Source organism: Carcharhinus amblyrhynchos, unplaced genomic scaffold (assembly GCF_965287045.1).
Source record: "Carcharhinus amblyrhynchos unplaced genomic scaffold, sCarAmb.v2.hapA scaffold_50, whole genome shotgun sequence".
Lineage (NCBI taxonomy): Eukaryota > Metazoa > Chordata > Chondrichthyes > Carcharhiniformes > Carcharhinidae > Carcharhinus > Carcharhinus amblyrhynchos.
In genome coordinates this window covers 1,878,368-1,899,605 of record NW_027649791.1, presented here as the reverse complement: position 1 = coordinate 1,899,605, position 21,238 = coordinate 1,878,368, and positions in this window count along the sequence as shown.

The following is a 21,238-nucleotide window of genomic DNA, read 5'->3' as shown; positions in this document are numbered from 1 at the left end:
TCCAATCCTGACATCTGCAGCTGAGGTTCAGGTAGCATGTAGAGTGCTATGCCCCATTGCCTGAGATGACCTTTGCTGCTCTCCTCTACTGGTCTGAGGCCTGGAGGACTTTGACTTGCTGAAGGTATCTTGCACAGGTGCTCCTCCTCACTGTCAGTATGTGATGGCCTCCCTGACTCCAGAAGGGAAATTTTGCCCCCCTTTCACTTAGACATCAATGTGCAGAACTCATGGCAGAGTGATGGAATGCAAGTTCAGTTGCGTATTGACAGCCACAAAGTGTTCTAGATGTGGCTCACGTGGGAGTCACCAACCTCTCCAAGAAGGAAGCAATAAAATCATATGCTGGAACCTTGCAAGAACTCATGGCTTTGATGGACACTGTTCGTTCAAAGTTGTGTATAACCTTGAGCATCTCAGATGTTCCTCTGCCTGTCTCTGCATCGCTGTGGCCATTCACAGAGGTCCATCATCATCCTGGGGCTTGGACCTGGCCTCCATCAGTCCTCCCATATTAGTTAGATCCTAAACTGTCACATCCTCTATCAGCTGTGGGGCTGTGTCAGAGATGCGATTACCAGATTGTGACCCCAAGTCTAATTGTGAAAGTATAATAACCAAGGTGACGGTCTCTGTGCAGGTGGAGGGGAGATGATGCAATAGTGAATCTTCTGACTGCTCCATTTCATCATCCTCAGAGGTGCAGGTCATACTTGCTGCAGGTTGCTTTCACTGTCTGCTGTGACTGTGAGTAGCTGTACTGGAGGACACAAAGAATCCACTGATGGTTATACACATTCCCTTTGCCCATCAATCTATCTTGTCTGTACCCTATATATACCAGGCTGGTGACATTCCCATCCAGATACCCTGAAATAGGGCCTCCCTGTCAAAACAGGATCAGTTACCATCTTCCCCTGCCAATCCCTTAACCTCCTCTTCAATGAGGATCTTGATTCTGATTTCTGGGAACTCTTCTGCTGATTTTACCCACTCCTGAATTACGCTCTGTCCTGCAGGCAGACAGAAGAACTGAATGTCATTTCAATGGTTTCCTAACCCCCGAGTGAATATGCAGATCTGTCACTGCCAAGGCAAACTAATGTCCGACACACGGACTGTCCTGCAACTGGTACAACTTTCAAAGTGTGAACTGGCTCTGACACATTAATGCACATGTTCCATTTGGTATTGATGCCTAGTTCCCACCCTCCAACCTGACCTCCTTTGTAATTCATTTACATTGATTGGGGTGGCACGGTGGCACAGTGGTTAGCACTGTTGCCTCACAGCACCAGGGACCCGGGTTTGATTCCTGGCTCGGGAGTCTGTGTGGAGTTCGAACATTTTCCTCGTGTCTGCATGGATTTCCTCTGGATGCTCCGGTTTCCTCCCACAGTCTAAAGATGTGCAGGTTAGGTCAATTGGCCATGCTAAATTGCCCCCCTAGTGTCCCGGGATACATAGGCTAGAAGGATTAGCGAGGTAAATATGTGGGGTTGTGGGGATAGGGTGTGGGTGTGATTGTTGTCAGTGCAGACTCAATGGGCTCAATGTTACGCCGCTGTTCAAAAAAGGTAGCAGGCAAAAGGCAGGGAATTATAGGCCGATTAGTTTGACGTCTGTTGTTGGAAAAATGCTTGAATTCATCATCAAAGAAGAAATAGAGAAAAATTGTTTGATCGAGCAGACGCAGCACAGATTCGTTAAGGGGAAGTTGTGTTTGACGAATTTATTGGAATTCTCTGAGGATGTGACTAGTGCAGTAGACAGAGGGGAGCCGGTGGATGTGGTGTTTCTCGATTTTCAAAAGGCGTTTGATAAGGTGCCGCACAAAAGGTTGCTTCAGAAGGTTAGGAGGCATGGAGTTGGGGGTAAGGTGTTAGTGTGGATAGAGGATCGGCTGTCTAATAGGAGGCAGAGAGTTGGTATCAATGGGTGCTATTCTGATTGGCAGTTGGTGACTAGTGGAGTGCCCCAGGGGTCGGTGCTGGGGCCTCAGCTATTTACCATTTATATAGATGATCTGGAGGAGGGGGCTGAGTGTAGGGTGTCAAAATTTGCTGATGACACAAAGATGAGTGGAAAAGCAAATTGTGCAGAGGGTGTGGAAAGTCTGCAGAGGCATCTAGATAGGCTGAGCGAGTGGGCGAGGGCCTGGCAGATGGAGTACAATGTTAGCAAGTGTGAGGTTATCCACTTTGGCAGGAATAATAGTAAGAGCGATTACTATTTAAAGGGCGAAAAGCTGCAGCATGCTACGGTGCAGAGGGACCTGGGGGTCCTTGTGCATGAGTCGCAAAAACCCAGTCTGCAGGTGCAGCAGGTGATCAAGAAGGCAAATGGGATGCTGGCCTTCATAGCGAGGGGGATTGAATATAAAAGTAGGGAGGTCTTGCTGCAACTGTACAGGGCACTGGTGAGGCCGCAGCTGGAGTGCTGTGTGCAGTTTTGGTCGCCGCAGTTGCGCAAGGATATTTTGGTCTTGGAGGGAGTGCAGAGGAGGTTCACTAGGCTGATACCGGAGATGAGGGTTAAAAAGAAAAAGGAGGCTTATGTTAGGATGAGATTGGAGGGCTCAGATAGTGCACTAGAAAGCTTTAGATTGGCTAGGAGGGAGTTGAAGAGTGAGTTGAGAAGGGCTAAAAGAGGACATGAGAAGACTTTGGCTGATAGGATTAAGGAGAATCCTAAGGCGTTCTATAGGTATGTCAAGAACAGAAGGTTGGTCAGGGCAAGATTAGGGCCAGTTACAGACAGCAGGGGGAAGTTGTGTGTGGAACCGGAGGAGATTGGAGAAGTATTGAACCAATATTTCTCTTCGGTGTTCACGCAGGGGGACATGAATATAGCTGAGGAGGACATTGGGTTGCAGGGGTGTAAAATAGACAGTATTACGGTTGATAAAGAGGATGTGCTGGAAATTCTTGAGGGGCTGAAAATAGATAAGTCCCCTGGTCCGGATGGGATCTACCCTAGGATTCTCTGGGAGGCTAGAGAGGTGATTGCAGAGCCTCTGGCTCAGATCTTCAGGTCGTCATTGGTCTCTGGTGTAGTCCCGGAGGATTGGAGGATAGCGAATGTTGTCCCATTGTTTAAGAAGGGGAACAGAGACTTTGCCGGGAATTATAGACCGGTGAGTCTTACTTCTGTTGTGGGCAAGGTTTTAGAAAAAATTATTAGGGATAGGATTTATAGTTATTTGGAGTGTAATGAATTGATTAGAAATAGTCAACATGGTTTTGTAGCGGGTAGGTCGTGCCTTACTAACCTTATTGAGTTTTTTGAGAAGGTGACCAAAGAGGTGGATGGGGGTAAGGCAGTTGACGTGGTATACATGGATTTTAGTAAGGCGTTCGATAAGGTTCACCATGGTAGGCTTCTGCAGAAAATGCAGATGTATGGGATTGTGGGTAATCTAGGAAGTTGGATCAGGAATTGGCTATCAGATAGGAGACAGAGGGTGGTGGTGGATGGTAAATATTCATCATGGAGTACAGTTACGAGTGGTGTGCCTCAGGGATCTGTTTTGGGGCCACTGTTGTTTGTAATTTTTATTAATGATCTGGATGAGGGTATAGTTGGGTGGATTAGTAAATTTGCTGATGACACTAAAATTGGAGGTGTGGTAGATTGTGAGGAAGGGTGTCATAGTCTGCAGGGAGACTTAGATAGGTTGCAGAGCTGGGCCGAGAGGTGGCGGATGGAATTTAATGCGGAGAAGTGTGAGGTAATTCACTTTGGTAGGAGCAACAGATGTGTCGAGTACAGGGCTAACGGGAGGACTTTGAATAGTGTGGATGAACAGAGGGATCTAGGTGTGTGTGTACATAGATCCCTGAAAGTTGGGAATCAAGTAGATAAGGTTGTTAAGAAGGCGTACGGTGTCTTGGCGTTTATTGGTAGGGGGATTGAATTTAGGAGTCGCAGTGTAATGTTGCAACTGTACACTACTCTAGTGCGGCCGCACTTGGAGTACTGTGTGCAGTTCTGGTCCCCGCATTACAAGAAGGATGTGGAGGCGTTGGAGAGGGTGCAGAGGAGGTTTACTAGGATGGTGCCTGGTATGGTGGGGAGGTCCTATGAGGAGAGACTGAGGGATTTAGGGTTGTTTTCGTTGGAAAGAAGGCGGCTAAGAGGGGATCTTATTGAAACATATAAGATGATTAGAGGTTTAGATAGGGTGGATAGTGATAGCCTTTTTCCTCGGATGGAGAAAGCTAGCACGAGGGGGCATGGCTTTAAATTAAGGGGGGGTAGCTACAGGACGGATGTCAGGGGTAGGTTCTTTACCCAGCGGGTGGTGAAGGATTGGAATGGCCTGCCTGCTGCAGTTGTAAATGCGTCTAGTTTGGGGGCGTTTAAGAGATCTCTGGATAGGTTTATGGACGAAAAGGGATTGGTATAGGCTAGTGGGTCATTGTTTTTGTAACTGGTCGGCGCAACATCGTGGGCCGAAGGGCCTGTTCTGCGCTGTAATGTTCTATGTTCTATGTTCTATGAGGGGGTTGGACTATGAAGAGAGACTAAACAGACTGGGTCTGTACTCGCTGGAGTTTAGAAGGATGAGGGGGGATTTTATAGAGACATATAAGATAATGAAAGGGATAGATAGGGTAGAGGTAGAGAGATTCTTCCTGCTCAGAAAGGATAGCAGGACCAGAGGGCACAGCCTCAAGATGGCGGGGGGGTCAGTTTAGAACGGAGTTGAGGAGGAACTTCTTCACTCAAAGGGTGGTGAATCTCTGGAATTCTCTGCCAGTTGAAGTGGTGGAGGCTCCCTCGCTAAATATATTTAAGTCACGGGTAGATAGGTTTTTGGTAGGCAAGGGAATTAAAGGTTATGGGGAGAAAGAGGGAAAGTGGAACTGAGCCACTTCAGAACAGCCATGATCTTATTGAATGGCGGGGCAGGCTCGAAGGGCTAGATGGCCTACTCCTGCTCCTATTTCTTACGTTCTTATGCTGAGTAGCCTCCTTCTGCACTTTATGAATTCTATGAAGACTCTATGATCAATACACTTTGTAGTGACTAAGCCATGCCACTTATAGGGGGTCACAGGAGGTCATTGGCCCTTGTTCTGCACTAGACTCAATTTCATTTGTGGATCCCATGATATCTAAACTCTATTGCTGCCTCAGTCCAGGCTGTCTTAATTAGACATGAGGACTTGCTGCTGCCATCACTGGGAAACAGGGCCAGTTGCATAGCCAAGAAGAGAACTGCAGGAAGATACTGTCACATGATGAGCCCACTCACACAGCCAAACTGATGCTGCAGGATTGTAGATGAATGTCTTACACTGCACTTTAAATATGGCTCCCAGATCATCAACCCTGTCAGCTAACAGTTAGATTTTGAACTGTCTGCCTCTGCCACAATTGGCTATACACCCCATCCATGAATATCTAATTGTTGTGTAGCCAGTCATCCCATCAATGAGAGGAAATCCCACAAACGTCTGATCCCACTGTTGTTATACTGCGACAAAATTTCAGCCCATGTCCAAATCTTCTTTCGCTACACACAAGTTAGATTTTTGGTCTCTAATTGGCTGCACAATTTTCTTAGTAATGCTTTTTCTTGTGATATATTTATAAAACATCTTTGATTTTACTTGCCAATACATTTTCAATGTCCTCTTTTTGATTTTCTAATTCCTATTTAATTTTACTCCTTCACTTTCTATACTCCTCTAATTAGGTTCTTGGTGGCAGACACAAGCTTCTCTTTTATGCCATAGCCTGTGCTTATGTTCCTTGATATTCAAGGGGCTCCAAATTTGGCAGTATTATTTTCATTCTGAAGCTTCACCTGATTGCCCCCTAATGCTGAGACACTGGCTATTATCTTTTACTCCTTAGATACAGAGGTTGTCCCAGGGGGCTGAAGAATTTCAAATGTTATATCCTTTTTCAAAAAAAAGTTTCAGGTTAAGTTAGCAACTGCAGGCCAGTTTAACTTCAGTGGTAGAAAAGTTTTAGGAATAATAATCCAGGACAAAATTAACAGTCACTTGGACAAATGTGGATGAATTAAGTAAAGCCAGCATGGACTTGCGAATGGCAGATCATGTTCAACTAACTTGAGATTCTAATAGGTCACAGGGAGGATTGATGAGGCTAATATGACTAATATGGTGGTGTATATGGATTTCCAAAAGACATTTGATTAATGATTAATAACAGGCTTGCCTGTGAAGTTAGAGCCAAAGGGGTAAAAGGGCCAAGAGAAAATTGGCAGGAAGCAGAGAGTAGTGGTGAATCGTTGTTTATATAGTGGTGTTTCCAGAGGTCGATATTAGGACCACAGATAGTCTGGATATACTTTAATAACCCAGGCTTTGGAATGCAGGGCACAGTTTCAATATTAGCTTGGAAACTGTTAGGAAGATAGTGATAAATTGAAAGAGGGCATTGACAGACTTGTGGAACAGGTGATCAAGTGACAGCTGAAATTTCATAGAATCCCTACTCTGCAGGAGGAAGCCATTGGGCTCTCTGAGGGCCCGATTTTACCATTAGGAGTCTCAGGGCCGGATCCGGGTGTAATACGGATCCAAGCCCGGAATCCTCTTTGCAGCGCGCCTATACGCTTTTTGTCGGCTCCAGTTCGACTCGCGCTGTGGGGCGGGGCTTAGCACTGCCGGAACGATCGGAGCTCTGAACTGTGCACGCACAGTTTGAAAAAAAGTCCGAAGCAGCGTGCCCTGGGGTGGGGGGGGGGCAGGTCAGATGTATCTCAGGGGTGGCGGGGGCGGGGGGGGGGAGCGGTGGGGTGGGAGAGGGTGGTGGCAGGTTGTCTGGTGGTGGGGGGGAGGTCTGATTGCTCACTAGTCGGGGGAAAGGGGGGTAGCAGTGGGGTCCGCTGTCACTCTGCAGGTGATCCCTCCTCCCCACCAGAGGAATGAATCCCTCTTCCTGGAGTGGCCACACATCCACTCCCCACCAATCGCCCACAGAGTGGCAACAGACGCCCTCCCCCCCACCCCCGCCCAACCAAGAGATCCATCTGCACACCCCCCCACGTCAGTGAGCGATTGGACCTCCCTCCCACCACCAGACAATGATCAGCTCTCTTGCCCCCTCCCCCCTGAGATACATCTGACCCGTCTCCTCCTCCCCAACCCCCGCAGAGGATGCTTTGACCCATCTCCTCCTCCTCCCCTTCCAGAGATACACCTGACCTGACCTGCCTCCTCCCCTGCCACCCACAGGATGATCTGTGTTGTTAGAGAGCCATTGCAGGCTCTGAATCCGCTTCGGAGGTTCCTCTGCATGGTAAAAATCGGCTTTGGATTTTTATTTAGTAGGTTGCTCACAGCGCGGATCTGGAACGGACCAGAAGATGGTAAAATGGGATTTGGTGGTAGAGTTGGGTGCGCGGTTCATTAAATCAATTTAAATGCATACAAATGCACTTAAATCATCGGCACCGCCCCCCCCCACCCAGCTTGGGCATGGACCAGATCCGCGCCCAAATTGGGTGTCGGTAAAGTCACGATTTGCTTGGACCCGGATGCAGACTGCGTTAAAGGCCCAATGCCCGAATTTACCGCGATTTTGCACCCAAAAACAAGCGCAGATTGTCGGTAAAATCGCCTGAAAGTGCATCTTACCCAGAACCATCTCCTGCAATAGCCCCTAAACCTGCACATTTACCACTTAACCCACACATCTTTGGACTATGGGAGGAAACCGGAGCACCTGGAGGAAATCTACACAGATACAGGGAGAATAGTCTGTTGCAGAGATTTGTATTAACTTGAAGAGTCAGTATTCAGAACACTTCCTTTGCTATATATAAATAACTTGGACCTTGGAAAATGGAATAAATGATCAAAATTTGATGATGATACCAAAATTTGCTGAGAGGTAGTGAGAATATTACAAATCTTTGCAACAGGACCAAGATAGGCTGACAGAATGGACAGATAAATGGCAGATGAAATTTAATATAGAGAAGTGTGGGGTTTTGCATTTTGGCTGAAGAGATAGGGAGAGGCAACGTAGATTTAATGGCACAAATCAAAAGAATGTGCAGGAATAGAGAGATGTGAGGTGCACGTGCATGTTTGAAGGTGGCAGGAAATATTGAGAGAATGGTGAGCTAAGTGTGTGGGATCTTGGGCTTCATAGACAGGTGCATCGAGTACAAAAGCAGAGACATTTTACTGATCCTTTACAAAGCTTTGATGAGGCCTCAACTAGCATAATGCATTCAGTTCAGGATCATCAACCTTTAGGATGTGAAGATCTTGCAAGAGTGAAGAAAAGATTTAGCAGAATATTTGCAGGGTTGAGGGATTTTAGTTACAAGGTTGGACTGGAGAAGCTGGGGATGTTCTCCTTGAAGCAAAGGAGATTGAAGGGAGATTTAAAAGTGGTATACAAGATTGTGACAGGTTTGGATAATGTAGACAAGGTAAAATTAGCTCATAGAGCAAGGACTAGGGGACACACAGATACAGTTCTGAGTAAGTGATGCAGAAGAAATGTGAGGAACAACACCTTTACCTGGTGAGTGGTAATGACCAGGAACTTGCTGCTGTTTTAGGACTCGAGGCAATCAATGATTTCAAAGAGAAATTGGATAGTCTCCAGAAAGAAATAATCTCAGTAAGAAGTCTAACAACGCCAGTTAAAGTACAACAGTTAACCTGTTGGACTTTAACCTGGTGTTGTGAGACTTCTTACTGCGCTTACCCCAGTCCAACGCCGGCATCTCCACATCAAGAAATAATCTTGCAGGACTACAGAGATGAAGTAGGAGCCTGAGACTGACTGGATTGCTCTGCAGATAGGCACCATGGACATGAAATGACTTCCTTCTGTGCTGTATATGGATCCATAGGGGTGATCTTACCAAAAAGATTCAAAGTGTCCTCCGAGCGTGAAAGCAGGAGAGGATCGTGTCGATTTTTTGGGCGAGCTCCCAGTTGCAGTTGTATGGCACTTAGATTGCCCTGGCTGATCCCTAGCCCCCTCCCCCTGTCAGTTACAGTTCCCCCCCCTCCCTACTACCGACCCCCACGGAGCTCCCCTATGCCTCCCTCGTCATGATCCCCCTTGCTTCAGACCCTGCCCCGTCAGGCCTGCCCCTTTATTTCCCACCCCCTTTCCTGTCCGGCTCAGGCCCGGCCCCCTTGTCATTGTCCAGTGGGCAGTGCCAGGATGCCAAGCTAGCAGTGCAGAGTACCTCCCTTTAGGAGACTTCTCTCTTAATTGTCTGTTTGTTAGTTTAGTTTAATTGGTTACTTAAAAGAATAAAAAGAAATACTTTTGTCCCATATGACTGTCTGTGCTTTGTCTGTAAGCATGTGCATGACTGTGTTTTCTGGAGAGGAGGCGCCTTGTGTGATCTGGTATGGTGCAATGTACTGCATCTGGTGGGCACTGCACTGGCTATAAGAACTAGGAGCAGGAGTAGGCTATCTGACCCCTCGAGCCTGCTCTGCCATTCAATAAGATCATGGCAATCATTTCATGGACTCAGCTCCACTTGCCCGCCTGCTCACCATAACCCTTAATTCCTTTACTGTTCAAAAATTTATCTATCCTTGCCTTAAAAACATTCAATGAGGTAGCCTCAACTGCTTCACTAGGCAGGAAACTCCACGGATTCACAACTCTTTGTATGAAAATGTTCCTCCTCAACTCAGTCCTGAATAGGGCGGCATTGTAGCACAGTGGTTAGCACTGCTACTTCACAGCTCCAGGGACGTGGGTTTGATTCCCGGCTTGGGTCACTGTCTGTGTAGAGCTTGCACATTCTCCTCGTGTCTGCATGAGTTTCCTCCGGGTGCTCCAGTTTCCTCCCACAGTCCAAAGGTGTGTGGGTTAGGTTGATTGGCTGTGCTAAAAATTGCCCTTTAGAGTCCCGAGATGCATTAGAAGGATTAGTGGGTAAATGTATAGGGATATGGGGGTAGGGTCTGGGTGGGATTACGGTTGGTGCAGATTTGATGGGCCAAATGGCCTCTTCCTGCAATGTAGGGTTTCTATGAAATCTGCTTCCCTTTATTTTGAGGCTTTGCCCCTAGTTCTAGTTTCTAGTGGAAACAACTTCCCTGCTTCTATCTTTTCTATTTGCTTCATAATCTTATAAGTTTCTATAAGATCTCCCCTCATTCTTCTGAATTCCAATGAGTATAGACCCAGTCTACTCAGTCTCTCCTCATAAACCAACCCTCTCAACTCTGGAATCAACCTAGTGAATCTCCTCAACACCCCCTCCAGTGCCAGTGTATCCTTTCTCAAGTAAGGAGACCAAAACTGTACACAGTACTCCAGGTGTGGCCTCACCAACACCTTATACAGCTGCAACATAATCTCGCTGTTTTTAAACTCCATCCCTCTGGCAATGAAGGATAAAATTCCATTTGCCCTCTTAATTACCTGCTGCACCTGCAAACCAACTCATTCAGATTCCAGGTCCCTCTGCACAGCAGCATGCTGCAATTTTTTACCATTTAAAAATAGCCCATTTTGCTGATATTCCTACCAAAATGTATGATCTCACATTTACCAACATTATACTTCATCTGTCCTCACCCACTCTTTTAGATTATCTATATCCCTTTGCAAACTTTCAGCGTCCTCTGCTCTCTTTGCTCTTCCATCCATCTTATTGTCATCTGCGAATTTTGACATACTACACTTGGTCCCCAACTCCAAATCATCTACATAAATTGTAAACAATTGAGGTCCCAACACAAGGAGTAAGAAGGACTAAAAGGGGGTCATGAAAAAGCATTGGCCAACAGGATTATAGAAAATCTCAAGGCTTTTTATACATATATAAAGAGCAAGAGAGTAGCCAGGGAGAGGGTTGGCCCACTCAAGGACAAGGAAAGGAATCTATGCATGGAGCCAGAGGAAATGGGCGAGGTACTAAATGAATACTTTGTGACAGTATTCACCAAGGAGAAGGACTTGGTGGATGATGAGTCTGGGAAAGGATGTGTAGATAGTTTGAGTAATGTTGAGATAAAAAAGGAGGAGGTATTGGGGTTCCTGAGAAACATTAAGGTAGACAAGTCCCCAGGGCTGATGGGATATACCCCAGAATACTGAGAAAGGCAAGGGAGGAAATTGCTGGGTCCTTGAGAGGAAACTTTGTATCCTCACTGACTACAAGGGAGGTCCCAGAGGATTGGAGAATAGCCAATGTTGTTCCTTTGTTTAAGAAGCGTAGCAAGAATAATCCAAGTAATTACAGGCTGGTGAGCCTTACATCAGTGGTAGGGAAAGTATTGGAGAGGATTTATTCCCACAAGGAAATAAGTGAACGTTATTAGTGAGAGGCAACATGGTTTTGTGAAGAGGAGGTCGTTTCTCACAAACTTGATTGAGTTTTTCGAAGAAGTGATAAAGATGATTGATGAAGGTAGGGCAGTGGATGTTGTCTACAAGGACTTCAAGTAAGACTTTTGACAAGGTGCAGAAGGTGAAGTTGCATGGGGTCAGAGGTGAGCTGGCAAGGTGGATACAAAACTGGCTTAGTCAAAGAAGACAGAGGGTAGCAGTGGAAGGGTTGTTTCTGAATGGAGGGCTGTGACAAGTTGTGTTTCTCAAGGATCAGCGCTGGGACCTTTGCTGTTTATAGTATATATCAGTGATGTGGGGGAAAATGGAACTGGATTGATTAGTAAGTTTGTGGATGACACAAAGGTTGGTGGATTTGCAGATAGCGATGAGGACCATCAGAGGATATAGCAGGATATAGACCGACTGGAGACTTGAGCGGAAAGATAGCAGATGGAGTTTAATCTGGGCAAATGTGAGGTAATGCATTTTGGAAGGTCTAATACAGATGGGAAATATGCAATAAATGGCAGAACCCTTAAGAGTATTAATAGGCAAAGTGATCTGGGTGTGCAAGTACACAAAATGGCAATGCAGGTGGAGGAGGTAGTCAAGAAGGCATACGGCATGCTTGCCTTCATTGGCCGGATATTAAGTTTAAAAATTGGCAAGTCATGTTGCAGCTTTATAGAACCTTAGTTAGGCCGTACTTGAAATATAGTGTTCCATTCTGGTCACCACACTACCAGAAGGATGTGGAGACTTTGGAGAGGGTGCAGAAAAGATTTACCAGGATGTTACCTGGTATAGAGGGCGTTAACTATGAGGAAAGGTTGGAAAAACTTGGTTTGTTCTCACTGGAGCGACAGAGGTTGAGGGAAAACCTGATAGAAGTCTACAAGATTACGAGAGGCATGGACAGAGTGGACAGTGAGAAGCTTTTTCCCAGGGTGGAGGAGTCAATTACTCGGTTTAAGGCGCGAGGGGCAAGCTTTAAAAGAGATGTACGAGGCAGATTTTTTTACACAGAGAGTGGCGGGTGCCTGGAACTCATTACTGGGGGAGGTAGTGGAAGTGGATATAGAACATAGAACATAGAACATAGAACATTACAGCGCGGAACAGGCCCTTCGGCCCACAATGTTGCGCCGACCAGTCTTATTTTTAAAAAAAAAACATTGACCCACTAATCTAAACCAATCCCTTTTCGTCCATAAACCTATCCACCAATCTCTTAAACGCCCCCAAACTAGGCGCATTTACAACTGCAGCAGGCAGGGCATTCCAGTCCCTCACCACCCTCTGGGTAAAGAACCTGCCCCTGACATCCGTCCTATAACTACCCCCCCTTAATTTAAAGCCATGCCCCCTCGTGCTAGCTTTCTCCATCCGAGGAAACAGGCTATCACCATCCACCCTATCTAAACCTCTAATCATCTTATATGTTTCTATTAGATCCCCTCTTAGCCGCCTACTTTCCAGTGAAAACAACCCCAAATCCCTCAGTCTCTCCTCATAGGACCTCCCCTCCATACCAGGCAACATCCTGGTAAACCTCCTCTGCACCCTCTCCAATGCCTCCACATCCTTCCTGTAATGTGGGGACCAGAACTGCACACAGTACTCCAAGTGCGGCCGCACCAGAGTTGTGTACAGTTGCAACATGACGCTGCGACTCCTAAATTCAATCCCCCTACCAATAAACGCCAAGACACCGTACGCCTTCTTAACAACCTTATCTACTTGATTCCCAACTTTCAGGGATCTATGTACACATACACCTAGATCCCTCTGCTCCTCCACACTGTTCAAAGTCCTCCCATTAGCCCTATACTCAACACATCTGTTATTCCTACCGAAATGGATTACCTCACACTTCTCCGCATTAAACTCCATATCGCAGTGACTTTTAAGGGGCGTCTTGACAAGTTCATGAATGAGATGGGAATTGAGGGATATGGTCCCCAGAAGAGTGGGAGGTTTTCGTTAAGTCAGGCAGCATGGGCAGTGCAGACTTGGAAGGCTGAAGGACCTGTTCCTGTGCTTTATTGTTCTTTGACATTATCATAAAGAAACACTTAACTGAGTGTGAATTTTAGCCCGCATTAGCTGTGATCACTGACATGGGCACAAAATCCAGTGAAAATCGGAAAGTGTGAATCTCGCTGGTAAGATTTCCACCCCACTCCCCAGTGAAATAAGATGAAACACACCGTGGGAGCCTCTCATTGGTGGAGAGCAATGTTTAGTAAAATAAGGCAGGATCTGGCCCGGGTAGGCCGGGAACAGCTACTTGTGGGGAAATCAATAGAGGAGCGGTGGGGGTGGGGGCGCAAGGATGGGAGGATGGAGGGCGGGGGAGGCATTCAAAAAGGAAAATGGGGAGTATACAAGCCCAGCATGTTCCTTCTAGGGCGATAGGAAGGAGTAACAAGCCCAAAGAACTATGACCAGGTATATTCAGGGTAAGAGGGGAAGGAAAAGACCCAGCAGGTACAAGGAGAGCAAATCAGCCTAGGTATTAGTGAAGTACAGAAAGTGCAGGGTGGAGCTTAAGAAAACAATTAGGAAAGCGAAGAAGGGGTATGAGAGATCTCTGGCTGCTAAAATCCCAAGATAGTCTGTAAATTTATCAATGGGAAGAGGATAACTAGAGAAAGAGTAGGACACATAATGGACCTAAGGAGAGAGTCTGTGGATGGAACCAGAGGACATTACAAATACTTCACATCCATCTTTACCCAAAAGAATGAGATTAAGGAATGGAATTCAGAGAGAGAGACTATGAGGTTTTTAAACAAATTAACATAGGAAACTGAGGTGTTGGCAGGCTTAAAAGTGGACAAAATCTCCAGGTCCACATGAATTGTGTCCCAGGCTGTTTGGGAGGCAAGGGAAGAGGTTGCAGAGACTCTGACTGAAATCTTAATTCCTCTCCGGTCATGGGGAAGGTGCCAGATGACTGGAGAACTGCTAATGTGGTTCTGCTATTTAAGAAGGGTTGTAGAGATAAACCCAGAGAAGTACACCTCAGTGGTATGGAAACTATTGGAGAAAATTCTGAAGTAGAGTATCTATCTCCACTTGGAGAGGCATGGCATGATCAAGGATTGTCAGCATAGCTTTGTCAGAGGAAGGTCACATCTAACAAATTTGATTGAATTTTTTTGAGGAGGTGACCAAGTGTGTAGCTGAGGGTGGTGCAGTTGATATAGTTCATATGGAATCCAGCAATGCCTTTGACAAGGCATCATTCTCCCAATATTGCTTTAGCTTACAGGCAGAGTGGCAAATATCGGGAAGGAAAGACAGCATCCCTCCTCAGGCTGCAAGGCAGACTGGAGGAGACCCATCATCTTCTATCCGAGGAGATGGTGCCATCACTCCAAGGCAACAAGGCCAATAGTGCAAACATGCTGTCCACAGTGGAAACTTTGGAGCATGAGCTGCACTCCATGGCAGGAGATGTCCACTCCATGGTTTAGTTCATAACTTCCATTGTCTGAGGGCATGAACTCCGTGGTGCAGGACTTCGACTGCATGGTGCAGGCACTGGTAATAATTCACAAATGTCGGTGCTAGAGCATCTCTGGTAACAGGGTGTGGAAGTCAGCAGGCCACCTAAACCTCCTGCGGTTACACCGAGACATAATGGGAGGGTGAGAAAGAGTAAGAAACAAGTGGCATCGAGTGAACCCAGTGTTATTTGGCTTTTAACATCTTGCAAGCATTCCAGTTTAATGAGACAAACAAGAACAGTAATTCAAGTATTTCTTTATTTAATACTTCTGTTACCAATTCAAACATAAACAACTGCAACTTATCAACTCTTTACTGAACTTTAACTGAACATCAACTCTTAACTGAACATTAACTCTTAATTGTACATTAACGTCAACCGAACATTATCTTTAAATATTTAACTGAAAATAAACATTTATCGTGTTTAGGAAAAACCTTGACTAAGAAATATCCTCAATGTAGAATCTGTCTTCTTCTCTGAGGGAAATTTGTGTTGGTTAGTCACTTCCAAGTTATTACTGGCAAACAAAGTCTGCAATGCCATTTATTGACAAATCCTCCACTTACTCCCAGAAGATTCTCTCATCCAGCCAACTGTGTAACCAGAAACCAATCACATGGCTCGAACATCCAATGAAATGACTTGCAAGCAATGCAATTATGTTGAGTTCAAACTGCATGTCCACACATAACATAATAAATCGAAGCCACAATGTCTGAGCCACATGTGAACAACTTCCCTTCTTTGCCCCACACAGGAAGAGTTTCAGATCACAGCTCCCAGTCCAGAGCCTTATCCAGAGCAACTTTATGACCTGCATCTGGCTTTAATTAATCAAAAATCCCAGCATGCTTAACTCTCACTCAGAAAAGTCATTTTAAAGCCACTATTGCCATTATTGTTGTTAAATCATTGTCATAGCCATTTTTTCGCCATCCACACCAGACACTAGTGAACAGAAGTCACCAATTGTAATGTTGCTCATGTACTAAACATCACATTGTTCACCTGCAGATCCTTCACCTTGCCATGCTCCACAAACACCCCCCACACACTTAGTGCTTGTAAAGAGTGAACATGGCAGTGCCAAATCTCTCTCGCAGTGATGATGCAGTAAAGGTGTGCTGCTGGCACTTGTCCTCCTAGACCCAATCCCCTTACCACCATCTATGGAACATGACAACTTCCCCTAGCATTAATGGTCAGGCCTCTCATGTCTGGCACTCCTCCAGTGATGACAAGATGAGGATGACAAAGGGTCATGCAGACTCAAACTTTGGCTCAATTCTCTCTCCACAGATGCTGTCAGGCGTGTTGAGATTTTCCAGCATTTTCTGGAGAAGCCTGGCAGTATGGGACTTGCGTAAGAGCAGAGATGTGAGGAGCAGACTGGGGGAACCATGGGGATTGGGGGCTTGGGTGAGGGAGAGGAGCCACGTGATAGGTGTTGGGAACTCGTGAGATGACTGCGTGAGAGATTACCATGGAGGTGGGTGAAGCGTATGTGAAGGGGTGCGGTCGAAAGCATAAGGAAGCAAACTTTCCTCGGATGTGCAAAGAAGATCATTCAACTTCTTGCAGCAATGTTGTTCCATCCTCTTCTACAGTGAGCTGCCACTCATTTTGGCAGCCACTACCTCCCAGACAGGGTGGTGACCTTGGTGTGTGGGAACTTGGGAATAGGATTTCCCACTTCTGCTCCACACTATCCAGGAGTTTGCTCAGGGTTCCCTGGCAGAATCTTGGTGGCTTCCTGGCAGCCATCCTCATGACTGGGTCTAGAACAAGCACTGGGAGGTATTTAAAAGAAGTGTCCCACTGATTGCAGAGATTAAATTTTCCTAGAGCAAGTGAACCAGTGGCAAGCTGCCATGAACGTGGCATGATTCCCGTGGGTAAAAAAAATTGTTAAAGAGGCTCAATATTCCCTGAGATTTCCCACTGCCAGTGCCAGTGGGATTCTCTCCAGTTTTCTCACTGGAATCAACACTTTGAAAAAATGTGGGGAAGTTCTGCCCCTTGGAATCGTGGTGTGACTGAGTTGGGAGGTATAAATAAATGTAAAGATTGGTTCAGTACAATCCTTCAACAACTGGATTTTTGGAGTAGAACAGCCTTAAACAGCAAGATGACCAGATCCAAAAACCTGCTTTCCACATGGCTCTGAGATACATTGCAGTGATGTCAGCAACTGATCTAGATCCAAAACCCCAGCTCCAGCTGGTGATACTTCCTGCCCATCTGCCCATCCAATATACAGAAAGCATCCAGTACTTCACACTTTGAACTGGATGTGTGTGTTTTAATGGGACTGCGGTTCCGGCTGTGTTTCCCGCTAAACATCTATCTCTGTTCTTTGTTGCATCCTCAGCTGAGGACAGGAGATCATGTCTATATAATATCACCATAGGGCAAATAGGCCCAAAAACTACCTGTACAGGGATTAAATCCTGGTGTTGGTGCTATTTTGCACTACACTCTAGCCAACAAATTAAACAATCTCCTAAAGAAAAGCCAAACTAGGGACTTATTCAAATTTATCTTAAAAAAATTAGCTATTCAGCAGCCCGCACCATCCATGGTGTTGGTGATTTTTTAAATCTTTTCTCACCGACACTTTGCCTGTACCATTCGGAACTCATTATACGTACATCTTATCTTAGAGCTCTTTAATTTCCAATCACCTATCTGCTGTCCTCAAACAGTTACCTCCTTGAAGAGCTCTGACAAAGGGTCACCCAGACTCAAAACATTAGTTCTATTTTTTCTCCACAAATGCTGTCAGACCAATACTTCCTGTTTTTGTTTTGGATTCCAGCATCCACAATAATTGACTTTTATTCTTGATGTTTTTGTTGGTTTGTTCTCACAGTGTTCTTCTCACTCTCTCCCCGCTGCTCCTCTTTATCCACTGTGCTCCTGGTCCTCCCACTGATATTGCAGTACTCTCCCTTTCTCCGTTTATTTGTAAACTGATTTTTTTTTTAATGAACCTGCATTCTATACCTGGATCAAATTGTTAATCAGCAGAGGATAATGGGTTTTGTGACTGTGAGGTTAAGTGTTTGGTATTTCTACAGACTTTTTCAGGTTATATTTCAGGTTTGATTAGGTTCACCATGGAAGGCTTCTGCAGAAAATGCAGATGTATGGGATTGGGGGTGATTTAGTTAATTGGATCAGGAATTGGCTAGCAGATAGGAGACAGAGGGTGGTGGTTGATGGAAAGTATTCGTCATGGAGTTCGGTTACAAGTGGTGTGCCTCAGGGATCTGTTTTGGGGCCACTGCTGTTTGTAATTTTTATAAATGATCTGGATGAGGGTATAGTTGGGTGGATCAGTAAATTTGCTGATGACACCAAAGTCGGAGGAGTGGTGGATAGTGAAGAGGGGTGTCATAGTTTACAGAGAGACTTGGACAAGTTGCAGAGCTGGGCCAAGAGGTGGCGGATGGAGTTTAATGCGGAAAAGTGTGAGGTAATTCACTTTGGCAGGAATAAAAGATGTGTAGAGTATAGGGCTAACGGTAGGACTCTGAATAGTGTGGATGAACAGAGGGATCTAGGTGTATGTGTACATAGATCCCTGAAAGTTGGGAATCAAGTAGATAAGGTTGTTAGGAAGGCATACGGTGTCTTGGCGTTTATTGGTAGGGGGATTGAATTTAGGAGCCGCAATGTCATGTTGCAACTGTACAAAACTGTGGTGTGTCCGCACTTGGAGTATTGTGTGCAGTTCTGGTCCCCACATTATAGGAAGGATGTGGAGGCATTGGAAAGAGTGCAGAGGAGGTTTACCAGGATGTTGCCTGGTATGGAGGGGAGGTCCTATGAGGAGAGACTGAGGGATTTGGGGTTGTTTTCGTTAGAAAGAAGGCGGCTAAGAGGGGACCTTATTGAAACATATAAGATGATTAGAAGTTTAGATCGGGTGTACAGTGATAGCCTTTTTCCTCGGATGGAGAAAGCTAGCATGAGGGGGCATGGCTTTAAATTAAGGGGGGGTAGTTATAGGACGGATGTCAGGGGTAGGTTCCTTACCCAGAGGGTGGTGAGGGATTGGAATGCCCTGCCTGCTGCAGTTGTAGATGCGCCTAGTTTGGGGGCGTTTAAGAGATCCGTGGATAGGTTTATGGATGGAAAGGGATTGGTTTAGGTTAGAGGGTCATTGCTTTTTTAACTGGTCGGCGCAACATCGTGGGCCGAAGGGCCTGTTCTGCGCTGTAATGTTCTATGTTCTATAGCACCTGTGACCACGATGGGGATGGAGGTGGAGATCGTGTCCCATGTGGAGTGCTGTGAAGGCACCGTGATGAGGAGGCACAGGTGTCCTGTTTGGGAGGATGCGTGCAGGGTTGGGGGATGTGGAGGGAGGACGTGTGTTTGAGGGTTTGGTCTGTGTGGGTGTTTTTGTGTCTTTGCTATATCTTTTTTTCTCTGTGAGTTGGTTTGGCCTCTTTCAAGCCCACTCTCTCTTTCTTGTGGTTTGTTCCTCGTGGCCAATGGAGAGACTTGGGGCCCTGGGGTGTGCCATCTGCCGATGTCAGGGGTTGGGGGAGACTCGCCAGTGAGGAGGGAAACAAGGCTACTGATAGAAATGTGGGATGCTGGCTAGGAACTTGGAGTGTTCAAGTTCATTAGCTGGAATAACAGAGGATTAAATCATCCAGTTAAGAGCGGTAAGATATTTCAACATCTTCGACAACTGAGTACCCAAATTGCCTTTCTCCAAGAGAGCCACCACAGGACAGTAGACTATTTTAGGCTCTGTAGAGAATGGAGGGGAATCAATGCTTTCACTCAACTTTTCACATCTAGGTATGGGGGCGGTGGCGATACTCATCCACAAGTCCTTACTCTTGGTAGTAGCCAATGTCATTTCTGACTTAAATGGCTGATACATCATTGTCAGGAGTAAATTATATGGGACATCACTGGTGTTAGCCAATATGTATGCCCAAACTGGAACTGAAAACCTTTTCCAGTTGATTTTTGGTGCTACTTCCAGATTAGAATCCACATCGGTTGATACCGGACAGAGATTTCAACTGTTGGCTGAATCCTGCCCGGGACCACTGTATCTCCCAAGTCAGCAGAAATTATTAAATCATTTTTCATAGAATATGCGATATCGGACCCATGGAGGTTTCTTAACCCAAGTAGGGAATATTCTTTTCTTCACCTGTCCACCGAACGTATTCACATATAGATTACTTTTTGGAAGATAATAAGTTGCTCCCGGCTGTATGCTCACGCTCCTACAAAATTATTGTAATCTCGAACAATGCTCCCTTGACAATGGACTTGGTAGTGGGGAGAAGGGTGGGCCTCCGTACGCCTTGGCAATTTAACACTTGTCTGGTCTCCGATGATGAATTTGTTGGATTTCCGTTAACCCAGATCGATGATTTCTTAGATGCTCCGGGAGTCTCAGCAGCTATCTTATGGGAGACAAAGAACAAAGAACAAAGAACAACACAGCACGGGAAACAGGCCCTTCGGCCCAACGAGCCCGTGCCGCCGTCCCACTGTCTGTGACCTATTCATGATTTTAGTCTACACCTAACGTGCGAGGATCAGGGAGGTCCAATTTAGGGACAATTTAGTACCCAATCAATCAGCCTAAAAGCACATCTTTGGGGGATGCGGGAGGAAACCGGAGCACCCGGAGGAAACCCACGCAACCACGGGGAGAACGTGCAAACTCCCACAGACACAGGCCCAAATCCATGTGTCCGCACAGCAACAGAGATAGTCTCTGAGCTGTCATGTTGCCCTCGAGATGGTCCAGTTTAAGCACACTAACGACATGAAGCAATAGGCAACTCCCGAAGACATTGAAGGCTTATTTAAGGGGCCAGATCATAACTTACTCAATGCACGAGGCGAAGCAGAGAGGTAGGAGGTTATCGGAATTGCTGGGGTGTATCACCACATACACTGTGGGCCCGTCAGCGGAGATATATAAGTAATGTTTATTAATACAGGCAGAGTTTGAGACCTTGTCCTCATGTCAATGGAAGAGATGCTGTTCAAATCTAAGTGTACACACTATGAGCATGGGGACAAGGCAAGCAAGCTACCAGCTCATCAGCTGCTCCAATTCTCTGCCAAAAGTCTAATACCATTAATGCAGACACCAAATGGGGTCTGTACTGATCCACAGCAAATAAGTGAACTGTTTAGCAGTTTTTACTCAACCCTCTATATTTCAGGGAGTACCGCCAATGAGGTGGACTTTCAGAAGTTCTTTGGGACACTGAATCTCCCTGTGACGGACAGGGGAGAAACCGCGGCACTGGAGAAACCAATCGATTTTGAAGAAATTGTTAGGGTGGCCAGAACTATGTTGAGTGAGAAATGTCCGGGACCAGATGGGAACCCAATCGAATTCTACAAAACATTTAT